The 26,131-nt window shown below is 36.7% G+C and overlaps 1 long non-coding RNA gene across 1 annotated transcript in view; it reads left to right on the top strand.

The window, feature by feature from the left end:
* LOC128560406 (uncharacterized) overlaps window positions 1-20,875 on the top strand; it is an 84,238-nt gene extending 63,363 nt beyond the window's left edge. The window contains exons 2-3 of the long non-coding RNA XR_008372948.1: window positions 9,254-9,398; window positions 20,465-20,875. This is a non-coding gene — a long non-coding RNA (uncharacterized LOC128560406). The remainder of the gene's footprint in view (window positions 1-9,253; window positions 9,399-20,464) is intronic.
* The last annotated feature ends 5,256 nt before the right edge of the window (window positions 20,876-26,131 follow it).

The raw sequence follows: 26,131 nt of genomic DNA, 5'->3' as shown, positions 1-26,131 counted from the left end.
TGATTTGAGTTTTTCTCTTATGTGGGTATGAATTAGACTGTCTATTGGTATGTTAGAATTGAGTACACTGGATTCTTATTTCTCCATTCTTGTTACACTTTACTAAGAAGAATGTGTTTCAACTCTATCAGGCTAATACAACAGATGTAAGGCTCCATCTTTTTTAATGACTGAACAGTATTCCACAGTACACATATACCTTGGCTTGTTAATCCATTCCTGTATCGATGAGCATTTAGGTTGTTTCTACATTGAGGGATATCTCTTAATCACAGCTGTTTCTCTACAGGAAAGTGCTCACATAAAATACAATGTCAGAGTTACCTCTGGGAAGGTGTTGAAAATTTTAATCAGCAAGTCTTCCTTTATGTCTTTAAAATACGATGGCATAATTATGATTTTAGTTTTTATTATTTTGTAAATAAAAAAGTATTGTTGACTTACATCCCAATGTGTGACTAGCTCAAACGCATCAATCTTATCCTTATAACAAGAGAAAAACTAAACAAATGGAAAATCAACATCTCTGCTTAGATCTACCAGAGAATTGAAGTCACAGGAAAACCACTGCCTGAGAAGGAGGAGTATAGAGAATCAGAGTTCAGCAGGAACAGAAGCAGCTCAGAAAATAACTGATGGGAACAATGATCAATTAACCTAGAGAAGGTAAAAAAGGATTGGAAGCCCAATAAATAAAGAAAAGAAAGGAAAAGAGCAAGGGAAATGAAAGAAAACAGTTATAAATACAATAAAATTTAAAACTCAGGTCAAAATAAAAAGATGGGAAGAGATATAGCATGCTAACACTAATGAATACAAACCTGGAAGATGACATTAATGTCACACAAAGTAGATTTCAGAGAACAAAAAATTTATCAGGTATAAAAAGGACATTGCATAATGACGAAAGGGTCAATTGTCCAAGAAGACATAAAAACCTTTAATGTTTAGATACCTAACAACAGAGTGTAAAAAATAAAAAAATAATAAAAATAACAATTGATTGAATTGCAAAGAGAAAATAAATATTCATTATTGTAATTGAAGACGAAAAACACCCCTCTATCAGTAATTGACAGATCCAGCAGGTAAAACAATCATTAAGTATAATGTATAGCTGAACTCAACACTATCATCAATGAACTGGATCTAACTGAAATTTATAAACTACTTTCTCCAACAAAATCAAAATGCACATTCTTCTCAAGCTCACATGGAATATTTTCATCAACACAGGCCATATTCTGGGCCATGTAACCCAGAGGTAATCAACTGAAAGCCCAACAAATAAGAAATGGTAGCCATGAAGGTAACCCACCTTCAAGTTGAAAGGGTAGCAGTCATACAAAGTAAGCTCTCATTTCACAAGAAAATTAAAGTAAAGTAACAGAATGATTGCTGAAAATTTTCAAAATATTTGGAGTTAAGCAATGTACTTTGAAATAACACATGGGTAAAATAAGAAGTCTTAAGAGAAACTGAATATATTCGACTAAATGAAAATAAAAATACGACATAACAAAATTTATAGAATATAATGAAGTGCTTAAGAGGAAATTTATAGCACTGAATGTATATATTAGAAAAAAGAAAAATCTAAATTCTAAAGTTTAAAGTTTAAGCTTTTTACATTAGAAAACTAGAAAGATAAAGGGAAATTAAATCCTGAGTAAGAAAAAAGTATGGAATTATAAAAATGAAAACACAAATTAAGGATACTGAAAATAGATAAGTAGTTTATGGAAAAAGCTGTTTTTTTAAAGCAATAAAATTTATAAATTTCTAGCTAGGTTAACCAAGAAAACAAAAGGGAAGATGCAAATTACTAATATCAGGAATGAAAAAGGGACATCACCACTGATCTTATGAGTATTAAAAGTATAGGGCGGCGCCTGTGGCTCAGCCGGTAAGGCACAAGCCCCATATACCGAGGGTGGCAAGTTCAAACCTGGCCCCAGCCAAACTGCAACCAAAAAATAGCCGGGCGTTGTGGCGGGCACCTGTAGTCCCAGCTACTTGGGAAGCTGAGGCAAGAGAATTGCTTAAGCCCAGGAGTTGGTGGTTACTGTGAGCTGTGTAATGCCACGGCACTCTACCGAGGGCCATAAAGTGAGACTCTGTCTCTACAAAAAAATAAATAAATAAATAAAATAAAAGTATAAACAGGGGATATCATAAACAATTCTCTGCCACAAATTTGATAACTTAGATGAAATGAAATGATTCCTTGAAAGACGTTGTTGTTCTGGGGACACAATTTGTATAACTTTACTTTAAATGAACTCAGAGGCCATAACTTTTAAGTTTTTCTATCAGTTTTTATAACAATCTTCTTCCTTAATATTGATTTGTCACTTCCCTCTTCTTTAAAAAAAAGAGCAAACCCATACAGCTGAATACCCATTCATTCATCCTCAAACGTGTGTATGTACAACTTACCGAACACAGTGGTAGATGCAGAAGACTGTGTTAGCTGGGGGAGATTTGGTAGCAAAGACAAAAAAGAAATCATCAGCTAAAGCAGAAGGAGGAATTTATTGGGCATCAATCTATGTCACAGCATTTATAAGTAGGGAGCACTTCTGGGCCTCAGGAGATACTAAAACCCAGAGCTAGGAGAGTTACTATGAATGTAGGTGTGGGTGTGCTTATTGCTTCTCTCTCCCTGCTCCTAACCCACTACTTCTGTTCAAGTCCCCAGAATCTCCAGTAGAGCTGACAGGAACTCTTTTCTATCAGTTACAAATGCCAGGGCTAGAAAGCAAAATGCTCAGTTTAATCATTTGAGACCCAACCATCTGTGTTCTAACCACCTTCCAGGTGATTCAGACATATGCTAGAGTTCGAGAATCTTTGGACTAGGGTGGTTATCCAAGGAAGGGGCTGCTGAGAATTGCTGGCAGCCCACACTCTGTGCCATTAGAGGTGAGTGCACCACAGGCAGGGGCAGGAGCAGCCTCTACCAAAGGGTGCTGCGTGCCAGCTTTTCCCTTTTTATAGTCATTTAAAACTGTTAACTCGAGGACAGGAAAACTACGAGGATAGAAAAGGCAAGATATTCTAATGGGTACTGGGTTGATGATAACCTCAAAAAGTTATGGGTTCAGTAAGGAGCTGTTCCCTAGGAGCAGTGTTTCTTATTGTATCTTTTGGAGTTGACAATCTTATGAAGGAAAAACAATTACTTTGATCTGTGAAAGTTCTACCACTGCATAGCAGAACCTGGTGGAGTGAGTGCTTATGAGGCATGGGACCAAGTTGGAGCATTTCTATCAAAGGTTCTTACAGATCAAGATAGATGGACCCTGTCAAGACCCAGAAGACCTTGGAGAACTTCCCCATTCAGAGACAAGAGAATCCATTTACCCATAAAACCTCAGCACAAGGCTCATGAGCAATTCTATAAAGCACGACAGGTAATATTTCTCTGAAGATGTGGGAAAACAAATAGCTAAAAATGATCAGTAATAGAAAACAGAAGTTGTTTTTGAAAATTTACTTAATATTTTGCAAATATTAAAAAAAGTTGCCTGAATTCTTCCTGAGAAACTGACTTGAATATGTCACTGGATATAAATTACAATTGAAGACTCAAACTATTGTTTTGTTAGACGTCTCTGATATACAGTAGGAGAAAATGTAGTTTGTTATAAGAATCCAGTCAAGAATCACCATTGGGGGCAAGTATGGTGGAAAGAATGGTCATGTCATTGAACCTACATGTGCATACAAAATCATGTTATTCTGTTATAGCGTAATCTGTTTCTTCAGAATACACAGTAATCTGCAGCCATCATGATAAGACAAAAGAACAATTTTCCTTTTCTCTGTTACTGTTTGCAAGTGTTACCAGGTTGTGTAGTCTAACGAAGTATCATCAGAATGGGAGGGAAGGTACTCCCTGACCTCTACTATAGCAATGTAAATTTACATAATGCTGAATATTCTACCAATTCAACCACTAGTAACCATGTCTAATTTAGTTACTTGTACCTACCATGTAAACATAGCACAATTTTTTGTTCTATAATCACCACTAAATTAACCCACTAATCAAACTCTTGTAAAGGGTGTTCATAAAGTTTGTGTGCAATATAAAATGATGTTGGCTAATTAAATACTAACTACAGAAAACACAAGCAGATTCTACCAAAGCACATCCCCATGACATTCTGAAATGCATATGATTTTTATAAATACTTTTGTGCATTATATTGAGTTCAAAATCAGTGGCATATGTTTAACATTACATGTTGAGGAAATTCCAAGTTTACATTCAATAGTTAAAGTAAACAAATGCTTAGAAACACATAAAATTCTTACAAACTGTCACTACCTGCCACCTGTCAACATCAACATTTTAAAATTAACAGGCACGTATTCATTGACTGAAGTGATTACATGAAACCAATGCCCAGATAACATTTGGGAAAATGACCATAAAGCTTTCATGCAAATGAAAGAAGATAAAAGAGAGGTTGGTCACCAAAATTTGGCAATATCTCAGCTGAGGCCCTTCTTGCTTTGTGTGCTGCCTGGGTAGGATGGCCAGGGTCCTTCCTGGATTCTGAAGAGGAGGAGGCAGTAGTATGCCTGGGGTTCTCATGTGAGGGTAATCTAGTAGCTTTGTGTGTCTGAATCGGCCCATACGGGTGACATAGTTATCGTGTATATTGTCTGGCATGCCTAGAATTGTCATGATGCAAGAGGCAGATTGCTGCTGGTATGGAATATTTTAACAGCTCATCTCAGAACTCAAACTCCTGTTACTCCAGTGATTATTTTTCTAGCTGAGTACAGCTACACTGCCTGACACGCTTCCCTCCAGGCTAGTAGGCAGGGAATAGATTTCTAGACTGAAGCTTATATCCCAAGTCATCTGGATAATAGGAATCTCTTCACCCCAAAACTCTCTTCCCCAGATCTTCCATCTTAAACTTGGAGGCCTGCAGGTGCTGTGTCCCCAGAAGTTGTTCTCCTCTAGTGTCTGAGTGAATCCAAGGTGCAGTTTTACCAGTACCGGTTGACCCCCTCCTGTGCCTTCAGTAATTTATATGAAGCAAGGGCAGCAAAAGGATTTAACAGCAAAGGTTTGAAAATCCCAGCTGCACCATTTTCTGAGTGACCATGACCAAGTTATTTAACCCTCTGTACTGCAGTTTCTCCCTTTGTAAAAAGAAGATCATTATAGTGCCTCCTTTATAGAGTTGGAGTGAAAGTTTAGTGAATTAATGCATTTAAATACTTAGGCCAGAACCTGGCACATTGCAGACACTACATAAGTATTTGTTGTCATTACTGCTTCCAGCATCATCACTATCATCATTGTTATTGTGTTTTCTAAATATGCAGCTGGAGAATTTTACATAATCATTGGATATCTCTGTTGGTCATTGTGCTCAAGTAACAATTACACCTGGTGAAACTTCAGATACATGATGTAAAAAGTAGGTAATATCTGTGTCATGTTTCAATAAGCTGTTTTTCTCTTTCTAGCTTTTCTGCTCAAAAAAGTATAAATAGATATATCATTCTTAATAAACATGCTTATTTATGACAAAGAGTAATGATAAGGATCTGCAGACAGAAAGTATCATTTAACAGATGGTAGTTAAATTGTTGGCTAGCTTTCATCAAAATAAATTTCTAAGGGAGAAAAATTTTAAAGTTGAGGTAACAAAAGAGAGAGAAATAAAGGTACAGAATTTTTGAATAAGGATCGAATTTTATAAAGTTAAAGTAACAGAAGAAATCATTACAATAATATAGAGGGTGCCAAAAACATGTATCCATATTTTAAGAAGGGAAAAAAACTATTAAAATTGTAATTAATAGATACTCTTGACAAAAGATAAATACAAATCATGCTTAACACCTGTTGTAATTATAGAAGTCAACTATGACTTGAATATTACAATTTTAATACAGAGTTTTTCCTCTCTTAAAGTGTGTACATATTTTTTTAGTATCCTCTATATGTTGGATTCTAGAATGTTGTGGACCTCGGTGAGTCGTCTCTTTCACAGAAACAACTAAAAGTCAGAAAAATCACCTTTTTGAGAACTCTACTCCAAGGCTTACCATACTCTGAAGAGCAAATATATTCCAGAAAACTATTGAACTTCATGGTATTTTAACTTGGCCTACTCCCATTCCCTTGGCCACAGACATGCAATTTAAAACCACAATAAGACACCAGACACACCAACTAGAATCACTATAATAATTAAGATAGACAATAATAAATGTTGGTAAGGATGTAGAGATACATAGCTCATGGGAATGGAAATTGGTGTAGCCAGTTTAGACAATAGTTTGGTAGTTTTTCAAAAAGTAAGACATCAAATAACCATATGGTTTAACGATCTCACTCCTAAGTATCTGTCTAAGAGAACTGAGAGCTAGTTAATATTCAGAGCTTTACTACAGAGAATTCTGTCTGATGGCAACAAGAGAAACATTTCTGATATGAAGCTGATTAGTTGAGGTAATAGTCACACATCATTGATGTGAAGCATTCTCCTCAGTCTGGTCTCAAACCCCAACTCTAGCCGTTTACCTCAGATCTTCAATAAGACAGTCCCCCACAACAAGATCACTCACTTTTGTGGTGGGAGCCCTTTTATCAAGACTATCAGGCTGTTATCAGGTTAGCTAATCAAAACTTGTAGGACTTCTCTGGTCATTTAAACCTGAATTTTTAGTGAAGAGCCAGGGAACTAAAGACTTGAATAACTACACAAGAGGTGATACTAATTTGGTAAAAATTAACAAAGACAATCTAGTTGCATAAAATTTCACACACACAAAAAAAAATTATGACTTTTAAAACGTGCCATGGGGATAGGGTTAATTCTCTGAAGATTTATAGAAAAATCAGATTAGGCCTGATGCAATAGAATGCAATGTTTAACAAAAGTAAACTGCTGAAAAGTTGTCATTACAAAGAAATTCTGAAGTGTGCAATTGCTGTAGTTAAAGCAGATGGAGTTAATCATGCCATGTTCGAGATTTTTTTTCACCTCCCCTTGAAATAATTAGCCACAAGACTGTAAGTCCATTTTTCATGTCAAATGGATAATGGCTTCAAAGAAATTGGAGGGCAGAACTGAGACAGTGAGAAAAGGAGACTGAATGCACAAACGACAAATATCAACATTTCTTGTATAACCACTGAACATGTGTCAGCAAGCATGAGGTCACTTTTTAACTGGGAACAATGGAACTAAAATAGGTAATTTGTTAAATAAGAGAAACAAAGAAGTAGAGCTCATCAATAACTTGCACAATATTGGGGCAACATAGACTTTAGTTCAACCTAAATTCAAAGAATATGAGTTAATGTACAATTAAATTGCTAGAAAACTAATGTTAAGTATAATGTCTAGGGGCGGGGAAGCAAAAAGCTAATTCCAATCGTGCTTGGATCAAACCTGATCTATTTTGGTCTAAGCTGCACACTGGACGTAATGGGGGCAAGGTTGGGTGTATCAGGAAAGCATTCATGGAAGAGAAAGCAAGCATTTATATGTGAAGCTACAGTGGGAGCCTCCTTATCCAAGCCTAACAAGCTTTCTTTGGGTTTGGCCTTGCTAGATCTATTTACAGTCAAAACTTATGCAAGGTATCATGAATCAGAAATGATAATAATAATAACTGTAATTTTCTGGTTAGAATACTGCATATACATACCTATATGTATGTAGTATTTATTACACATTATCTCAGATAACTGTTATAGTACCCTTGAAGTAGGTCCTATTATAATGTTCTTATTTTACCAATAAGCAAGGAGAGACATGGAGAGGTTAAGTGACTTCAGTACATCACAGAACTAGTAAGTGCCAAAGCTGAGACTGAAACCCAAGAATCACAGAATCCCACCTTCAGAGACTATGCTCTTAATCCCAATGGTAGTGTTACAATAGCTACAGTGAAAACATATATTTTTTGCTGTAATCCATGTTATATTTTTCCTCCTGGATGTAACAAGAGGTTTCTTACCTGCTATTGGTGGCTATTCTGTGGAGTACCTCTTTTTGCTACTTCTCTAGGGTAATCCAAGTCAACATTTATGAGAATGTCATAACTTACACATAACCTCAGCGGAATCACATTTCTTTTCTCCAGTATTACAGAACGTGATCCTGGGAGGCCTTAACATAAAGTCACGGGAAATTTACCCAATTCAAAATACAGCATCCTATATATCATAAAACAAAAATGCTCAAAGGGGCTATGTCTAAATTCTACTTATATAACCTGGGAATAATGATTGAAAAATGTTTTTTTGTTTTTTTTTTTTTTAACTGACAAAAATGTTCTAAGCAGTTTAGGAATGAGTAATTGATGTTTGTGGTATCCAGGGACAAATTAGTCATTTAGAATTTCAGAAAGGAAGAACAGCCCCAAGGGTGTTTCTCTGAATCTTAGATTTTTTCTTCTTCTCTTTCTTTTCTATTGTCCCTGTTTATTGTTATGACCTGTCTGAATTTAGGATATCACCATACTCTCTCTGTATAACTGAGACCACTTGAGGGACCCTGAATGTTCTGGCATTTCACATGGTTACAACCAATCCTAAGGCTCGTCCAGCAGTGATATAAGGAGTTGTAAACCAGAGACGTTAACTCATTCCTGCTCTATCCTAGAGTTCTCGCTCCTTTCATTCTTGCAACAATACTCCAAACATATGCTTTTAAGTCTTAGTCTGGGTTTTCAAGCTTAGCCAGTGCTGTAGCTATCTTCTAGGGCAGCAACGTCATTCCCTTACTGTATCCCCTCCTGAAACTAAAACCAACCACAGTTCTACCTTTTGAATTTAAGTCTTACAAGCTAAAGGTGTAATCTCCTGCCTATACCAAGCATTGATTGGCCTGGAAAAAATGTTTTTGTACATTTGCTTTTGAGCACTTTTCCTATTTTACTTCTTGGCAGAATATTCTGATGCTTGTTGTTAGACCAAACACTACTTGATTCCTGTTATAATTTAGTTTTCTAAATTCATGACCTTGCTGTATGAGCTTCTGATCCATTACTTAGTAGATACACCCTCTTTAGCTGCTCCCACTCTGCATGTCCACATGCCTACCCTATTTCTTTTCCTCATGGTTTATACATTCCATTACAGTGTTATTAGAATTACCATTGTTCATTATTTGATGCCTAAATTCAACATCACTAGTCTTTAATCTCCAATGGGATGGGATAGTCACTCTTTTTTTTTTTTTTTTTGTCTTTCCATGGTATACAGCACATTAACATACAATGTGGCATGTAGTTGATCCTCCAAATATGTGTTGATAAAAGTAAGAAAAAAAGGAAGTGAGAAGAGAAGGAAGAAAGGCTGGCCTTGGAGCTTTACAAACTAGTACTCATCCAAGAAGTAGTAATTAAAGGTAAAGTGCTAGCTAATATAATTCTTGCTTTTCGAATTTAAAAATAATACATTTTGGCAGGTAGCTTAATTTGCTAGTGATGATGTTTAGATAATAATCATTGATGACTTAGCAATAACTAAGATTTAAATATAATTTAAGAACTAGCAATGTTTATTTATAAACTAATACTAACATTTAGATTTTTGACAATAAGATAGATAAGTACAACATGGTGAGGGAAGGCAGAATGTGAAGTCATACATACTTGTTTCAATTTCAGCCTAAGCTGTTACTAGTTGCGTAAATGTGAATAAGTAAATGAAGTTCTGGGTAATTCACTTTCCTCACCATAAAAGGAGACTAACGCTTTTCACTTAGATTAGAAAGCATTAGCAGATTTTGCCTCCGGGGACAAGGTAGATGTTTTGTTTAGTGTTAGAGGAAAGAAAAAAGAATGATGCTATAAAAGAAAAATTAGTCACTTGGAAAAATATTATTAATATTTTAAGGTGGTAAAAGGTTATAAAGAATTTTGAGAACATCATTTTTGTAAGATAATCTGAAAAAGAAGAAAGCATAAAAGTGTGTTTTCCTGAAAGAATTACCAGGCATTATCTCTGTGTTGTGGATTTATCATATTCCCTTTATTGAACTTTATATGTATCAATATATATTATACTTATAAATAGAAATTGATAGACTGATAATGAGATGTGTATCACATCAATGTTTTTAGCACATTTATTTTTCTGAATACTAGATTGTTGATACATAGAAACTTATCCATGTAACATACTTGTTTTAATGCTATGTTTAATTAATTAGTGGTATTTTAAATGAAGTATCATAAACACCAGCTTTTAGTAATTTGACTTTTTTAATTTTAAATTTTAAACTTAAATTACAAGCAATTTAAGCACAATGGACAGTTGTCATATTTAAATTTTTCTTCTACATATAGAAGAGACAAGATAAAAAAGTTTGAGAATAGTTTTGGTTGCTTCAAACAGCTAATTTCTGGTTAAAATAATGGTACATGAAAAGAAACATGGGTGCAATATAGCTTACATTTCCATGATTCAAGATCTCTCAAAAATATTGTGTAATTTGGCTTGTTAGTTGCACTGGTATATTTCGCTTGCCCTCATGGCAAGTGAGGTAATGAAATAGGATATTTATCTGAGCCAAGTAATTTTATTGGAAATAATACAGCTCAATTGTAGCTGTTGAATCTCTTCAGAACAAGTCAAAATACACCTTAACTTACAAATATCCAAAGTTCTGACCTTTTGATTTTTCATAAATTTTTCTTCACTGACATGAGTTATTCTTCCCACCCTTTTCCAGTTAGCAATTTGGATACTTTCCTGAAGAGGATTTTTCCATGCACACCACATAAAGTTATCCATCAACTTCTTCCCATGCTTAGGTTTTTATTCATCTTAACCGACACCAATTTTTGTTGGCAACAAATCAGAGTTAAGGAAACTACAAATGGAAAAGATATGACATGTCAACCAGTATAACTTCCTAAAACAGGATTACTTTTCATAATTTATTTAGTTTATTTTATTATACCTGACATCATCAAAATAGCATCACTACACTTTAATCATAGAGTGAGAATATATTCCTTGTTTAATGCTTAATATAATATTCAGTTTTATGTTTTCTTCCTTCCCAGAGTTGGAGGAAAAAATGAAGAGAAATATTTTGGCTGCATAATTCTCCTCCCATCCTTGCCCATGCCAAGTCTTTTCTTTTGAGCTCTGAACTATTAACTCTTAGTGCAAACAGAAGCATTACTACGCTAAGAGGGATTTTCTTCACTAGCGAAGGAAAGAGAGCAAGGTTATTTGTCATTTACTGGAGAAGAGAGAAAAGAAAGTTATCCAAAATGTATTTGTCTTCTCTGCTTAAAAGTGGCCAGTGCCATGGTGCTTCTTATAATTATTTTTCTCTCTCCAAATTTTTTTGTTTATGACTCTCAACTCTCTTACTCAATCTTTCCCCATTATACAAGTAGTTCATAGTATGAGATTGCCAACAATCTTTTAAGTGCAAGGTTTAAAAAATTGAAATTCTATAATCTCAACACTCAAGCTTGTAGGTATGGAGATAGAAAACAACAATTACATACTACATAAAAAGTTAGTTAAAGAGGAATGTACATACTGCAATGGAGAAATGAAAAGTCACTTTCTCTGGGACTACAAAAAGGCTTCAGAAAAGGAGTGCTCGAGTTGTGACATGAGTTGTGACTTGAAAAATGACTAGAAGGAATCATCAGTCAAACTGACCAAATAAAGGAAACAGAGTATGCAAAAGGTAAAAGGTATGAGTGAGTGTGGTACACTTGGCAAGCAGTTCTGAGTCATAAAATGGATATCATAAGATGTCTAATTTTTATTCAGAAAAATCTGATATGAGATTCTGGAGGGTTAAGATAATAAAGGGTGCCACAACAAAGTCAACATTTCTAAAAGTTTGTTCATCTTATTGATATAAATCTTCAAAAATATATAATTATTTAAAATGTGTAATTAATTTTAGGTGACAGATGAGCAAATACTATACTACAAAGAAAGACAGGAAAGGCATTTCTGAAATTAAGAGAGAATGACTTCTAAAAATTCTTCTTTCATAAAAGCAATTAAAACAAAAATAGTCAAAATCAACTTATACAGAACTCTGGAAATTGACAGACTACATACAACAATACTAGGAAAATTGATTTAAGAAAAATGGCTGAATTTCAATACGAGCAAAAGGCTCTGTAGCATTTTAGTGTATTCCCATTCTGAACTCTCCAACTTTGTGGTATCCTTGAAAACCAATAGCCTTGCAACCATGGTAGCTTGAAAAACAGCAGCTTACCAGCCAATGTGATGGCATACTTAATTGGAAACACCATATATTGCTTGTTCCTGAGAAAACTGTCACTATTTGACTAGTCTGCCAGTTTCCCAGAAAGGGTCTATATTCAGGGCTGTGTTTGTTTGACATGATTATAAGATTGCTGTCTGTGAACAGTCCAATCTCAAGTTGTTTGCTGGGAATGATCAATGTTTAACATTGAATCTGTCCAAGATCATGACACCAGTAAGACTAACAAAGGCAGACAAAATACATAGAAGAAATTTAAAATAAGATGTCTACAGGGGGCTTTGAAAAGTTCCAACATATTCTTGGAAATCTAAATGGCCAGGTCCATGTACAAGGCTTTGTGCATACCCATAAAAGACCTGAGAGACACTCATCTTTCACCTCTTACTAATTTTGAAGCTGTACACACCAGGAAGTAAAGATTAAGACTGAGGTACTATAAAATGTTACCAAGGCATTAAGGGCACACCCCAATTCACATACAGAACCCCTAGGCAAAGGCAGAGAAATATCTTTGTTTGATGTATTTAAAGAAATCTCTGTTCACCCATGAGCTGATCACTAAGCTAATTGAGCAGAGACTTTAGTGGCCACATATGACAAAGAATACAGACTTTACAAAATTAAGTCTAGGAAAGTCAATGAATAAACAAATAGCAATAACAAACAGGGAGATATAGACTGATTTTAAGAGTTACCACATTTTATTATTTACAATGTGAAGTTTTTAACAAAAACATTATGAGAGCTGAAAAAGAAAAGTAGAAATTTCTGGTCTATGCATAAAGGAAAAGCAGATTATAGACCTGCTAGACAAAGATCTTAAAGGAGATATTATAAATATGTTCAAACAACTAAACAACCTGTGTTTTAAGAACTAAAATAACATGTAAGTATGATGTCTCTTCAAAAACAAAATATCGGGGTGGAGGCAAGATGGCTGACTGGAGCCAGCTTTCCACAGAGGCTCCCTTTCAAAAGGAGAGTTAAAGGACAGAAGTTTAGCAAGTAAGCTGATTGTTTGGAGCTGAGCCAAGGCAGAAGGTTGAAGAATGCACATCAACCCTGCTGAGGCGAGCTGCAACCCAAAGGATACAAACAATAGGTACAAAATCCATCACCAAGCAGAGTTCAAACATCCTCCCATTTTATCCCTTGGGAGATACCCCCTAAAAACTGGACCTCCTACCCCTACTAGGGTGCCATAGCACTCTCCTGCCAGGAATAAAACTATATATAAAACTATACATATTCTCTACCTACAATTCTGAATTCCCAGAACTCCCTTCCACTCTCACCCTGAGGTCTGGAAGCCTGTCTCCCATGGAGTCCAGATTCTTGGGTATTTTCTCGAGGGGTGTGGACAGGGCATGGGCTATTGCAGGTCTGTGCTGATTCTGCTGCACGGGGGTAAGGAGAAGAAGGTGGACTGAAGGAGCCATATAGGAGAGGGAGAGGCAGTGCTCCACAGCACAGAACAGCGGAGGCAGCAGCCAGAACAATAGGGCTCACACCCCTGGGGATATTTTAGAGAGACACTCCCTGTCTCTCTGGGCAACCAGAGAAAGCCTGGCATCCTCTCCGGTGGCAGATACTGGTGGAACAAATCTGGGACAGTTGAAAAGGCCCAGTGAGTAAAGGATATACCTGAGGCGGTACCTGTCTGGGCGGGGCACAGCAGGGACAGAGAATAGAAGACACGTACACAGAGATGGCATACTCCTAGGGTAGGGCTGAGCCAGGAAAGCTTTAGGCCTGAGCCCGGACTTCCTCTCCCATATGGTTCCCTCAGTCCACCATCTTCTCCTTGCCCCCATGCCACAGTGGTAGTGAGCCTAAGAAGCACCAGGCCCTCAGAGGATCATAGTTGAGACAAAGGCAGGCAGGCAGAGTCCAGAACTCGAAGCTGAGTGTGAGCTTTAACCACACCTGCCGCAACACAGACTGCAACGGAGACAGACACACCAGCTCTGGGCAGCAGCACAGACTGGAGCTAAGTTGCAGTTTCTGTGAACTTAAACAGCGCCTGGTCCGCAGGGGAGTATAGCCAGGACAGAGTCACAAATTCTGCACAAATATAAGTGTCAGCAACATCAATCAGGGGCAGGGCTGAACTGAATGAACAGCCCCAGCTTCCATTAACCACTCAAAGTTGTCAGGCCACAGCTCCCCCTGTCGGATGGTGGCAGAGTATGGAGGCCTTGCCGAGGAGACATAGATAGCCATGAGATACAGGCAGGCACAAACCCTGGGAGGAGCATCTGCTCATTGGAGGGAACTGGGTCACATCCCTGTGGGGTTACCAGTGACTGGGTGTGACAGAGGTGCAAGGTGGGGAAGGAGGCATCAACCTTCCCAGACTAATTCATTTGCTGTGCGGGTGGGTGGTGGGTGATGCTGTTCTGACCCCATAGAGCACAAGAACAAGTCATACTCAAGCTGCCAGCAGACCCCTGCTATCTAGTTGCTGGAGATCTTTTGAACTCTCACACTTGAGACTAGGTGCTGGCTGGGACAATTGATTTGGATTTTTCAGACTGGACCAATCACCCAAGGACTATCCATAGTAGTACCCTGGGTGTGTGGTTGTGGGAAGGTTTGATTTTCCTTTTCCAGTTGTTACCCATGGGGGATGAGGTGACTTAATTGATGGTATTTCACCACAGCTGAGACTTCAACCCAGAGTAACTGATTCACAAAGGGTAGGACAGCTGAAAACAAGACAGAGCCACTTAGCCTCACCACACCAAATAAGTCCCCAGTGTCTCAGGCTGTAGCACTGTATGGGTCCTTTGTAAAGCAATAAGGGAAAAGGTATAGATACCAGTCCCAGCTCTTGTGCTAAGGGCTGGTTAATCACTACTCTAGGAGCCCCCCAACTCAATTTCACCTTATCTGCTCATCTAGCAAAATGGTGTAAAATAATCATGGGCAGAATCAGCAGAAAAACTCCGGTAACATGAATAACCAGAGTAGATCAACTTCCCCAAGGAACGATAAGGTAGACATAACTGAAGATCCCATTCATAAACAAATGGCTAAGATGTCAGAAATTGAATTCAGAATTTGGATTGCAAATAAGATTAATAGAATGGAGGTAAAGTTAGAATTAGAAATTCAAGGAGGATTTCAAAAGTTGTCTCAAGAATTTAATGAATTTAAAGACAAAACCACCAAAGACTTAGACACACTGAAGCAAGAATTTACAGCCTTCAAAGATATCAAAAATACAGTAGAATCCCTCAGCAACAGAATGGAGCAAGCAGAAGAAAGGATTTCTGACATCGAAGATAAAGACTTTGAATGCTCCCAAACTCTCAAAGAGGAAGAGGAATGGAGAGCAAAAACGGATCATTCTCTCAGAGAACTCTGGGATAATTCGAAGAAGATCAATATACGAATAATTGGAATTTCTGAAAATGATGAAGTGGCCTCGATGGGCACAGAGGCCCTTCTGCATGAAATTATGAAAGAAAAATTTTCAGACATGCCTAGAGATTCTGAAATTCAAATAGCAGACAGCTTCAGAATCCCAGCACAATTCAACCCCAATAAGTCATCCCCCAGGCATATCATAATTAGCTTCACTAAAGTTAATATGAAGGAGAAGATTATCATTACATACAAACGGAAGAATAATTAGCTTCACTAAATTTAATATGAAGGAGAAGAAAACCATTACATACAAACGGAAGAATATTAGAATAACTGCAGATCTCTCTGCTGAAACTTTTCAAGCCAGAGAGGGTGGTCATCGACTTTTAATCTCCTAAAGCAAAATAACTTTCAACCCAGGATCTTGTATCCAGCTATACGGAGTTTCATTTATGATGGAGAAATTAAATACTTCAATGACATTCATATATTGAAAAAATTTGCCATAAGTAAACCAGCTCTTCAGGATATTCTCAGACTATCCTCCACAATGACCAACCCAATCCTATACCACAAAAGTAAACTCACTCAGAAACTTCAGATCAAACTCCAACTTCCACACTGGCGAAAGGATTAAAAATGTCCACAGAACCTTTGAAAAACTCGATACCCAAAATTCCACCAGACTTATCAATATTCTCCATTAATGTGAACGGCTTAAACTGTCCTCTAAAGAGGCATAGGTTAGCTGACTGGATACAAAAACTCAGGCCAGATATTTATTGCATAGAAGAGTCACATCTTAACTTGAAAGACAAATACAGACTCAGGGTGAAAGGATAGTCATCCATATTTCAGGCAAATGGTAATCAGAAAAAAGCAAGTGTTGCAATTTTATTTGCAGATACAATAGGCTTTAAACCAACAAAAGGAAGGAAGGAAAAGAATGGTCACTTCATATTTGTTAAGGGTAATACTCAATATGATGAGATTCCAATGATTAATATCTATACACCCAACCAGAATGCCTCTCAATTTATAAGAGAAACTCTAACTGACATGAGCAACTTGATTTCCACCAGCTCCATAATAGTCAGAGATTTCAACACTCCTTTGGCAGTGTTGGATTGATCCTCCAGCAAGAAGCTAAGCAAAGAAATTTTAGATTTAAACCTAACCATCCAATATTTAGATTTAGCAGACATCTACAGAACATTTCATCCCAATAAAACTGAATACACATACTTCTCATCAGCCTACAGAACTTACTCCAAAATCGACAACATCTTAGGTCACAAGTCTAACCTCAGTAAATTTAAAGGAATAGAAATTATTCTTTGCATCTTCTCGGACCACCATGGAATAAAACTTAAGCTGAGTAACAACAGGAATCTGCATACTCATACAAAAACATGGAAGTTAAATAACCTTATGCTGAATGCTAGCTGGATCAGAGACGAGATTAAGAAAGAAATTGCCAATTTTTTGGAACAAAACGACAATGAAGACACAAACTATCAGAACTTCTGGGACACCACAAAGGCAGTTCTAAGAGGGAAATTTATAGCACTGCAAGCCTTCCTCAAGAGAACAGAAAGAGAGGAAGTTAACAACATAATGGGGCATCTCAAGCAACTGGGAAAGGAAGAACATTCCAACCCTAAACCCAGAAGAAGAAAAGAAATAACCAAAATTAGAGCAGAATTAAATGAAATTGAGAACAAAATAATAATACAACAGATCAATAAATCAAAAATCTGGTTTTTTGAAAAGGTCAACAAAATAGATAAACCTCTGGCCAATGTAATCAGAAAAAAAAGAGTAAAATCTCTAATCTCATCAATCAGAAATGACAAAGACAAAATAACAACAGACTCCTCAGAAATCCAAAAAATCCTTAATGAATATTACAAGAAACTTATTCTCAGAAATATGAAAATCTGAAGGAAATTGACCGATACTTGGAAGCACGTCACCTTCCAAGACTTAGCCAGAATCAAGTGGAAATGCTGAACAGGCCCATATCAAGCTCAGAAATAGCACCAACCATACAAAACCTCCCTAAAAAGAAAAGCCCGGGACCAGATGGTTTCATGTCAGAATTCTACCAAACCTTTAAAGAGGAATTAGTACCTATATTACTCAACCTGTTCCAAAAGGTAGAAAAAGAAGGAAGACTACCCAACACGTTCTATGAAGCAAACATCACCCTGATCCCCAAACCAGGAAAAGACCCAACAAGAAAAGAAAATTATAGACCGATATCACTAATGAATATAGATGCAAAAATATTTAACAAGATTCTAACAAACAGAATCCAGCAACACATCAAACAAATTATACATCATGACCAAGTTGGTTTTATCCCAGGGTCTCAATGCTAGTTCAATATACGTAAATCTATAAATGTAATCCAGCACATAAACAAATTAAAAAACAAAGACCATATGATTCTCTCAATCGATGCAGAAAAAGCTTTTGGTAATATCCAGCATCCCTTCATTATGAGAACACTTAAGAAAATTGGTATAGAAGGGACATTTCTTAAACTGATAGAGGCCATCTACAGCAAACCCATAGCCAATATTTTATTGAATGGAGTTAAATTATTGAAATCATTTCCACTCAGATCAGGAACCAGGCCAGGTTGCCCATTATCTCCGCTGCTTTTTGACATTATAATGAAAGTCTTAGCCATTGCAATTAGGGAAGAAAAGGTAATCAAGGGTATCCATATAGGGTCAGAAGAGATCAAACTTTCACTTTTCACAGATAACATGATTGTATATCTGGAAAACACCATGAATCCTTCTACAAAACTCTTTGAAGTGATCAAGGAATACAGCAGAGTCTCAGGTTAAAAAATCAACACTCGTAAATCTGTAGCTTTTATATATACCAACAATAATCAAGCAGAAAAAACAGTCAAGGACTCTATTCTGTTCACAGTAGCACCAAAGAAGATGAAATATTTGGGAGTTTACCTAACAAAGGATGTGAAAGATCTCTGTAAGGAGAACTATGACACTAAGAAAAGAAATAGCAGAAGATGTTAACAAGTGGAAAAATATACCATGCTCATGGCTGGGAAGAATCAACATTGTTAAAATGTCCATACTACCCATAAAGCTCCACTGTCATACCTCACAGATCTCTAAAAAATAATACTTCATTTTATATGGAATTAGAAAAAAACTTGAATAGCCAAGACGCTATGAAAAAATAAAAACAAAGCAGGAGGAATTATGCTACCAGACCTCAAACTATACTATAAATCGATAGTGATAAAACAGCATGGTAGTGACACAAAAACAGAGAGGTAGATATATGGAACAGAATAGAGAACCAAGAGATGAACCCAGCTACTTACCCTTATTTGATCTTTGACCAGCCAATTTAAAACATTCAATGGGAAAAAGATTACCTATTTAACAAACTGTCCTGGGTGAACGGGCTGGTGACCTGTAGAAGACTGATACTGGACCCACACCTTTCACCATTAACAAAGATAGGCTCTCACTGGATTACAGATCTAAACTTAAGACATGAAACTATAAAATACTAGAAGAAACCAGACGGAAAACTCTTGAAGGAATCAGACTGGGCAAATATTTTATGAGGACCCCCCACCCCCACCCCCACCCCCCCAGCAATTGAAGCAGCATCAAAAATTACACTACTGGGACTTGATCAAACTAAAAAGCTTCTGCACAGCCAAGAACACAGTAAGTAAAGCAAGCAGACAGACCTCAAAATTGGAGAAGATATTTGCAGGTTATGTCTCTGACAAAGGTTTAATAACCAGAATCCACAGTGAACTCAAACGTATTAGCAAGAAAAGAACAAGCGATCCCATCTCAGGCTGGGCAAAGGACTTGAAGAGAAACTTCTCTGAAGAAGACAGGTACATGGCCTACAGACATATGAAAAATGCTCATCATCCTTAATCATCAGAGAAATGCAAATCAAAACTACTTTGAGATATCACCTAAGGCTAGTAAGATTAGCCCATATCACAAAATTCCAAGACCAAAGATGTTGGCATGGGTGTGGAGAAAAGGCAACACTTCTACACTGCTGGTGGGAATGCAACTAATAAGTTTCTTTTGGAAAGATGTTTGGAGAACACTTAGAGATGTAAAAATAGGTGTCAATCAGGCTGCATTCCTTGTGCAGACTCTAAGGAAACATCTTTTTTCTTGTCTTTTCCAGTTTGTGGACACACATTAGTTGAAACTCTACTTCTATCAGTAGAATCTCTGAGTCCCTTTTATACTTAAGAAGACTCAGGTGATTATGTTGTGCCCATGTGGATAATTCAGGATATGCAATGACATTTTCAGATCCTTCATTTGATCACATCTGCAAAAACCCTTCTGCCATATTGTTTAACACACACTATGGATTAAGCAATAAAAATTTTTAAGGAGGCATTATTCAGTCTACTTTATGCATAATTAGAATCCATAAAAGAGACCAGAGACAATAAGTGTCAGAAAGGATATTTTAAGAAAGTGTAGTCATCAGCTTCTGAAAATTTAGAAGAAAAATGTTAATTCAGTTTAATAAGTCTTAATAAACTCCAAGTAGGATAAACTCTAAGAGATATACAGCTAGACACTAGATAGTCTACAAATCAAAAAAGACACATTTAAAAGTGACAATGAAAAGGTGAGTTATCACATAGAAGAAAACTTTGATATGCTTAATGGCTGGATTTTCATTAGAAACTGTGGAGACTAAATGGCATTGGGATGATTTTTTTCAAAGCCCTAAAAAAGGAAAACATTATTTTTTTGTTTTGTTTTCTTTTGTTTTTGTAGAGACAGAGTCTCACTTTACCGCCCTTGGTAGAGTGCCATGACGTCACAGGACTCACAGCAACCTCCAGCTCTTGGGCTTCCACAATTCTCCTGCCTCAGCCTCCCGAGCAGCTGGGACTACAGGCACCCGCGCCACAACCCCCGGCTATTTTTTGGTTGCAGTTCAGCCGGGGCTGGTTCTGAACCCATCACCCTCGGTATGTGGGGCCGGCGCCCTACTCACTGAGCCACAGGCGCCACCAAAAAAAGGGAAAACATTGTTAACCATAAATTCTGTACCAACAAAAGGCACCCTTTAAAAAGAAAGGTGAAATTAACATATTTTTAGCTACCAAAACCAAAGACTTCATCTGGACCTGCCCTACAAGAAATACTAACAGGAGTTCTTGAAATAAAAGGATACTAACTAGACGATAACTTCCTTCATGTACAGAAATAAAAGCAGTGATAAAAGTAAATGATAAAAGCATCGTTTACATAGATTAAATGAGAGTATACATATCATTTTGGTCATACATATTGAAATATCTTCTATGAAAGACAAAGGCACAAATCAATGATTTTGTTGGCAAGGTTATAATATATAAAGAAGTAATTTGTAGAACAATTGTAGCACAAAGGACAGGGGAGAAAATAGAGCTATACTGGAACAAATATGTTTTATATTATTAAAATTAACTTGATAGTAGTCTAAGCCAGATCACTTAAGTTAAGATGTTAAATTTCTATCCCTAGGACAATCATTCAGAGAAAAAGTCAAAAAGAGTAAAAGAAAGAATCAGAATTTTAATAGTATAAATATAAATTTTCATTTAACTCAAAATACAAAATTGAGACCTATAGAAAACAAATAAAAAATAAAAGCTACAAACTTTATCAGTAACTACTTTAAATATAAATAGACTAATTCTCCAATAGAAAATCAGCACTGGTTTAGAGTTATTCTTTTTTAGAAAAGATCTCACTAGTTACTAGCCACTTGCAGCAAGGCAGGGGAAAGAAAACTCCAACCAACCCTGGCTGGGAGAACCCACCCAGGGACATCACTGTGGGACACAGTGAAGCACTGGGGGACTACAGGTGCCAGCAAGGAGGTCTCAAGCTGAGGAAATGAGCACAGAAGGCAAGTGCTTGGGAATAGATGGTAACTGGCCAGATAGCCTGCCTGTGAAGGACTGGGGACAGGAAAAGGCTATCCTGCAGTTTTTTAATTTTTGGGCTAAAGCTACTCACTGGAGTGGCCTTGAAAGGACTTGAACAGTGTCCAGTGGCCAGGATTGAATACCAGTGGGGTGACTCTCTCATTGGCGTGGCTGCTAGTTTGGCACTGGCATGTGGGAAGGCTGGGTGGGAGAAGTGCACAGGGTCCTAATGCACAGCCAGTTCTGGCATGCCTGCTGAGCCCAGTCATCCACCCTTGGGGTGAGCTGAGTGGCCCTGAGAATTTTCAGGGGGCACTGCTTGACATTCCTCCCAAGGAATCTGGCAAGAGCATTAGGATCCCAATCCTGTGGGGACTGAATGCTGATGAAGCAACAGGACTTAATTGAGGGCAACTAAGTCAGGAAAACAGGACCTGATTCCCTCTGCAACTAAGAGAGTGGATTTTGGCCCTATTTTTTTTTACAGTAAAAGAGCATATGTTCTTTGTCTCTTAACATCACAGTGCCACCTGGTGTCCAGGCAATACACACACACACACACACACACACACACACACTTTTGTGGGAGATGGTGGTTATTTGTATTTCTATTTTTTCTTTTTTTTTTCTTGAATAGCAAGTGCTCTTCCATTTTTGTTTCAGGTTTTTAGTCCCTTTATTCTCTATTTATTTTTTATTTCCCTCCTTTTTTTTTTCTCTTTTGGGGGACATTTTTCTACTTTTCTCATCTTTCTCACATAAATATCTCATACAACAGCTAAGACTTTTCTTTCTTTATCTTATATAATTACACTTTTAATTTATTTTATCTTTTTTATTTATTTTTTCTATTCTCTGGGTACTCGGGGGCAGACACAGCATTGGTCTGGCTGGGGGAATCACAGCGTTGATCTGGCTCAAGGAGGTAAATAGCTCACAGCTAGTGTATCTGTCTATATTTGGCCTTTGGAAAGACAGTATTGGCAGGTCCCCACTTCTACACAGTGCTGAAATTTTAATTTTTAATTTTGTTTTGTTTTCTTTATCCATATTTTGTAGAGGTGGGGTCTTGCTTTTCCCCAAATAGGTAAGGAGCTCCTGATTTTGAGGGACCCACTCAACCCAGCCTCCCAAATTCCTAGAGTTATGGGTGTGGCCATATCGACCTGCTGAATAACATTTCTCCTATCACTCTCTTTCTCTTCTTTCAAACCCTACTCCCACTTTTTTTTTCTTTTTCTCTTCTTTCTTCTTTCTCGCTCTTTAACCTTCTTTTCCTTTTGGACTTATAAGAAAAGGCCACTTCAATACATAAACTCTGACACAAAGTAATTTAAAGTGAAGGAGGTAGTGAGAAGGAAAAAATAGGGAAAGGAAGTGAACAAGAATAAAACACATACCAGGAGGAACCAACAGAAAAATTCCAGCAACATGAAAAACCAAAACAGAGCAATATCCCCAAGGCACAATGAGACAGATTCCAGAGAAGATTCCACCTATAAAGAATTAATGGGAATGACAGACAGGCAATTAAAATATGAATGGCAAAGGCAATGAAGGGAATTAATGAGAAAGTGAAAAAGCAGAGCAAAAAATTAATGAAAGGTATGAAGGATATGTAAAGGATATGGTGAACCTTAAAGGAATTGAAGGAATCAATCAGGAATCAATCATCATTAAAGATGAAGTATAAAGCATCAATAACAAGTTAAACCATGGAAAAGAAAGACTCTCAGAGCTAGAGGATTAAGCTCTTGAGATAACACGGGCAGTTAAAAAAGGCAGAAGAGAGAGAGCAGAACATTCACTCAGGGAATTATACAACTTCAGAAAGCATTCAAATATACAAATTATAGGTAGCCTAAAAGGCAAAGAAGAATATCCCAATGGAATGGAAACCCTACTAGATGATATCATAAATAAAATTTCTCCAAATCTCACTAAAGATTCCAAACACTCCTTTGAAAGAGATATAGAACCCCAGGTCATCTCAACACAAACATAGCATCTTCAAGACACTTTGTAATGAACCTGTCCAAAGTCAAGACAGAAAGAAAAATTCTGCAAGTAGCCAGGAGTAAGCATCAACTGACTTATCAGGGCAAATCCATCAGGGTGACAGTAGACTTCTCAGCTGAAACTTTCCAAGCCAGAAGAGAATGATCATCTACTTTTAACCTTCTTAAACAAAACAATTTTGAGCCCAGAATTCTGTATCCTACTAAACTAAGCTTTAAAAATGATGGATAAATTTGATCTTTTGCTGATATGCAAATATTGAGGAAATTTACCACAACAAGACCAGCTCCACAGGAAATACAGAAGCCTATTCTCCACACTGACCATCACAATAGTCTACCAGCAAAGTAAATACCCAGAAACTAATGAACAAAACTTAGCTTTCACAATGGTGCAAAGAATAAAACTAAGTAACGAACTTTCACAAAATAAGATGAATATAACTACACCACATTTATAAATTCTCTCAATAAATGTTAATGACTTGAATCCCCCACTGAAGAGACAAAGGCTGGCTGACTGGATAAAAAAGCAGAAGCCATTTTTATGATGTCTCCAAGAGATACACCTGGCATTGAAGAACAGCTAGACTCAGGGTAAAGGAATGAAAAACAGTATTTTAGGCAAATGAAAATCAGAAGAAAGAAGGGGGTCATAATCATTTTTTCAGATACAAGTAGATTTAAAGTAATTAAAGTTAAGAAAGACAAAGATAGTCACCTCATTCCGGTCAAGGGAAAAATACAACAAGAGGACATTTCAATTCTAAATATTTATGCATCTATCTTAAATGCTCCCAGTTTATGAAACAGACCTTGATTGGTCTGAGCAATTAGATATCACATAACACCATAATATTGGGACTTTAACACCTCTCTGGTAGAACTGGATGTATCCTCTAAACAGAAACTAAACAAAGACATAAGGAACTTAAATGTGACCCTAGAACAAATGGGGTTAATAGACATATACAGAATACATCTTTCCAAAGCTAAGGAATATACATTTTTCTCAACAGCATACCTTTTTCTGGACAGCCCTTGGAACACACTCCAAAATATCTCATATTGTAGGATGCAAATCAAACCTAGACAAAATTAAAAGAATTGAAATTATACCTTGTATCTTTTCAGAAAATGAGACAATAAAGCTGGAACTCAATTTCAACATCTCCACACAAAGGCAGGGAAATTAAACAACTTTTTGCTGAATGACAGTTGGTTCAAGGAAACATTAACTTCCTTGACTACAACAGCAATGAAACTATAAGTTACAAAAAACCGTGGGATACTGCAAAAGCTGTCTTAAAAGGGAAATTTATCACATTAGATACTATATCTGGAAAACAGAAAGAGAGTACATCAACAACTTAATGAATCATCTTAAGGAAAAGGAAAAAGAAGAACCACCTAATCCCAAGTCTAACAGAAAAAAAGGAAAAACACAAAACCAAATCATGAATAAATGAAACTGAAACAAAAGAATCATTCAGAAAATTAATGAAACATTATGATCAAGTAGGCTTCATCCCAGGGATGAAATGCTAGTTTAACATACACAAGTCCATAAACGTAATACATCTTATCAACAGAAACAAAAACAAAGACCATATGATCCTCTCACTAGATGCAGAAAAAAGAATTGGATAAAATTCAACATCTTTTTCTAATTAGAACACTTAATAAGATGGCATAGGTGGCATATTTAAGTACCTGACCAAAGCCATCTACGAGAAACCCACTGCTAATATTATACTGAATGGAGTAAAACTGAAAGCTTTTCCACTTAGAATGTGAGCCAGACAAGGTTGTCCTCTATCACCACTGCTATTCAACATAGTGCTGGAAATTCTAGCCAACACAATCAGGCAAGAGAAGGAAATAAAGGGCATCTAAATGGGTGCAGAGGAGGTCAAACTCTCACTCTTTGCTGATATGATTTTATACTTAGAGAATACCAGAGATTCAGCCACAAGACTCCTGGAAGTGATCAAGAAATATAGTAACATCTTAGAATATAAAATCAATGTCCACAAATTAGTAATTTTTGTATATGCCAATAACAAACAAGTTGAGAAACTAATCAAAGCACAATACCTTCACAGTAGCTTCAAAGACAATGAAATAAGTAGGAATATACCTAACAAAAGAGATAAAGAACCTCTGCAAAGATATTTATGAAGCCTTAAGAAAAGAAATAGCAGAAGACATTAACAAGTGGAAGAACATACCATGTTCCTGGCTGGGAAGAACCAACACTGTTAAAATGTGTATACTACCCAAAGCCATCTACAGATTCAATGTAATCCTTATTAAAATACCAAAATTATACTTTGAAGAACTGGATAAAATAGTTTTTCATTTTTTATGGAACCAAGATAAAACCCTGTATATCCAAGGCAATTTTAAATAATAAAAATAAAGGTGGAGGTATCACTCTAACAGACTTTAGGTTATATTACAAGTCCACAGTGATCAAAACAGTATGATGTTGACACAAAGATAGA

The sequence above is a fragment of the Nycticebus coucang genome, chromosome 11 (assembly GCF_027406575.1).
Source record: "Nycticebus coucang isolate mNycCou1 chromosome 11, mNycCou1.pri, whole genome shotgun sequence".
NCBI lineage: Eukaryota > Metazoa > Chordata > Mammalia > Primates > Lorisidae > Nycticebus > Nycticebus coucang.
Note: the sequence above shows the minus strand (reverse complement) of the source record. Positions and strands in the feature narration are given on the sequence as shown.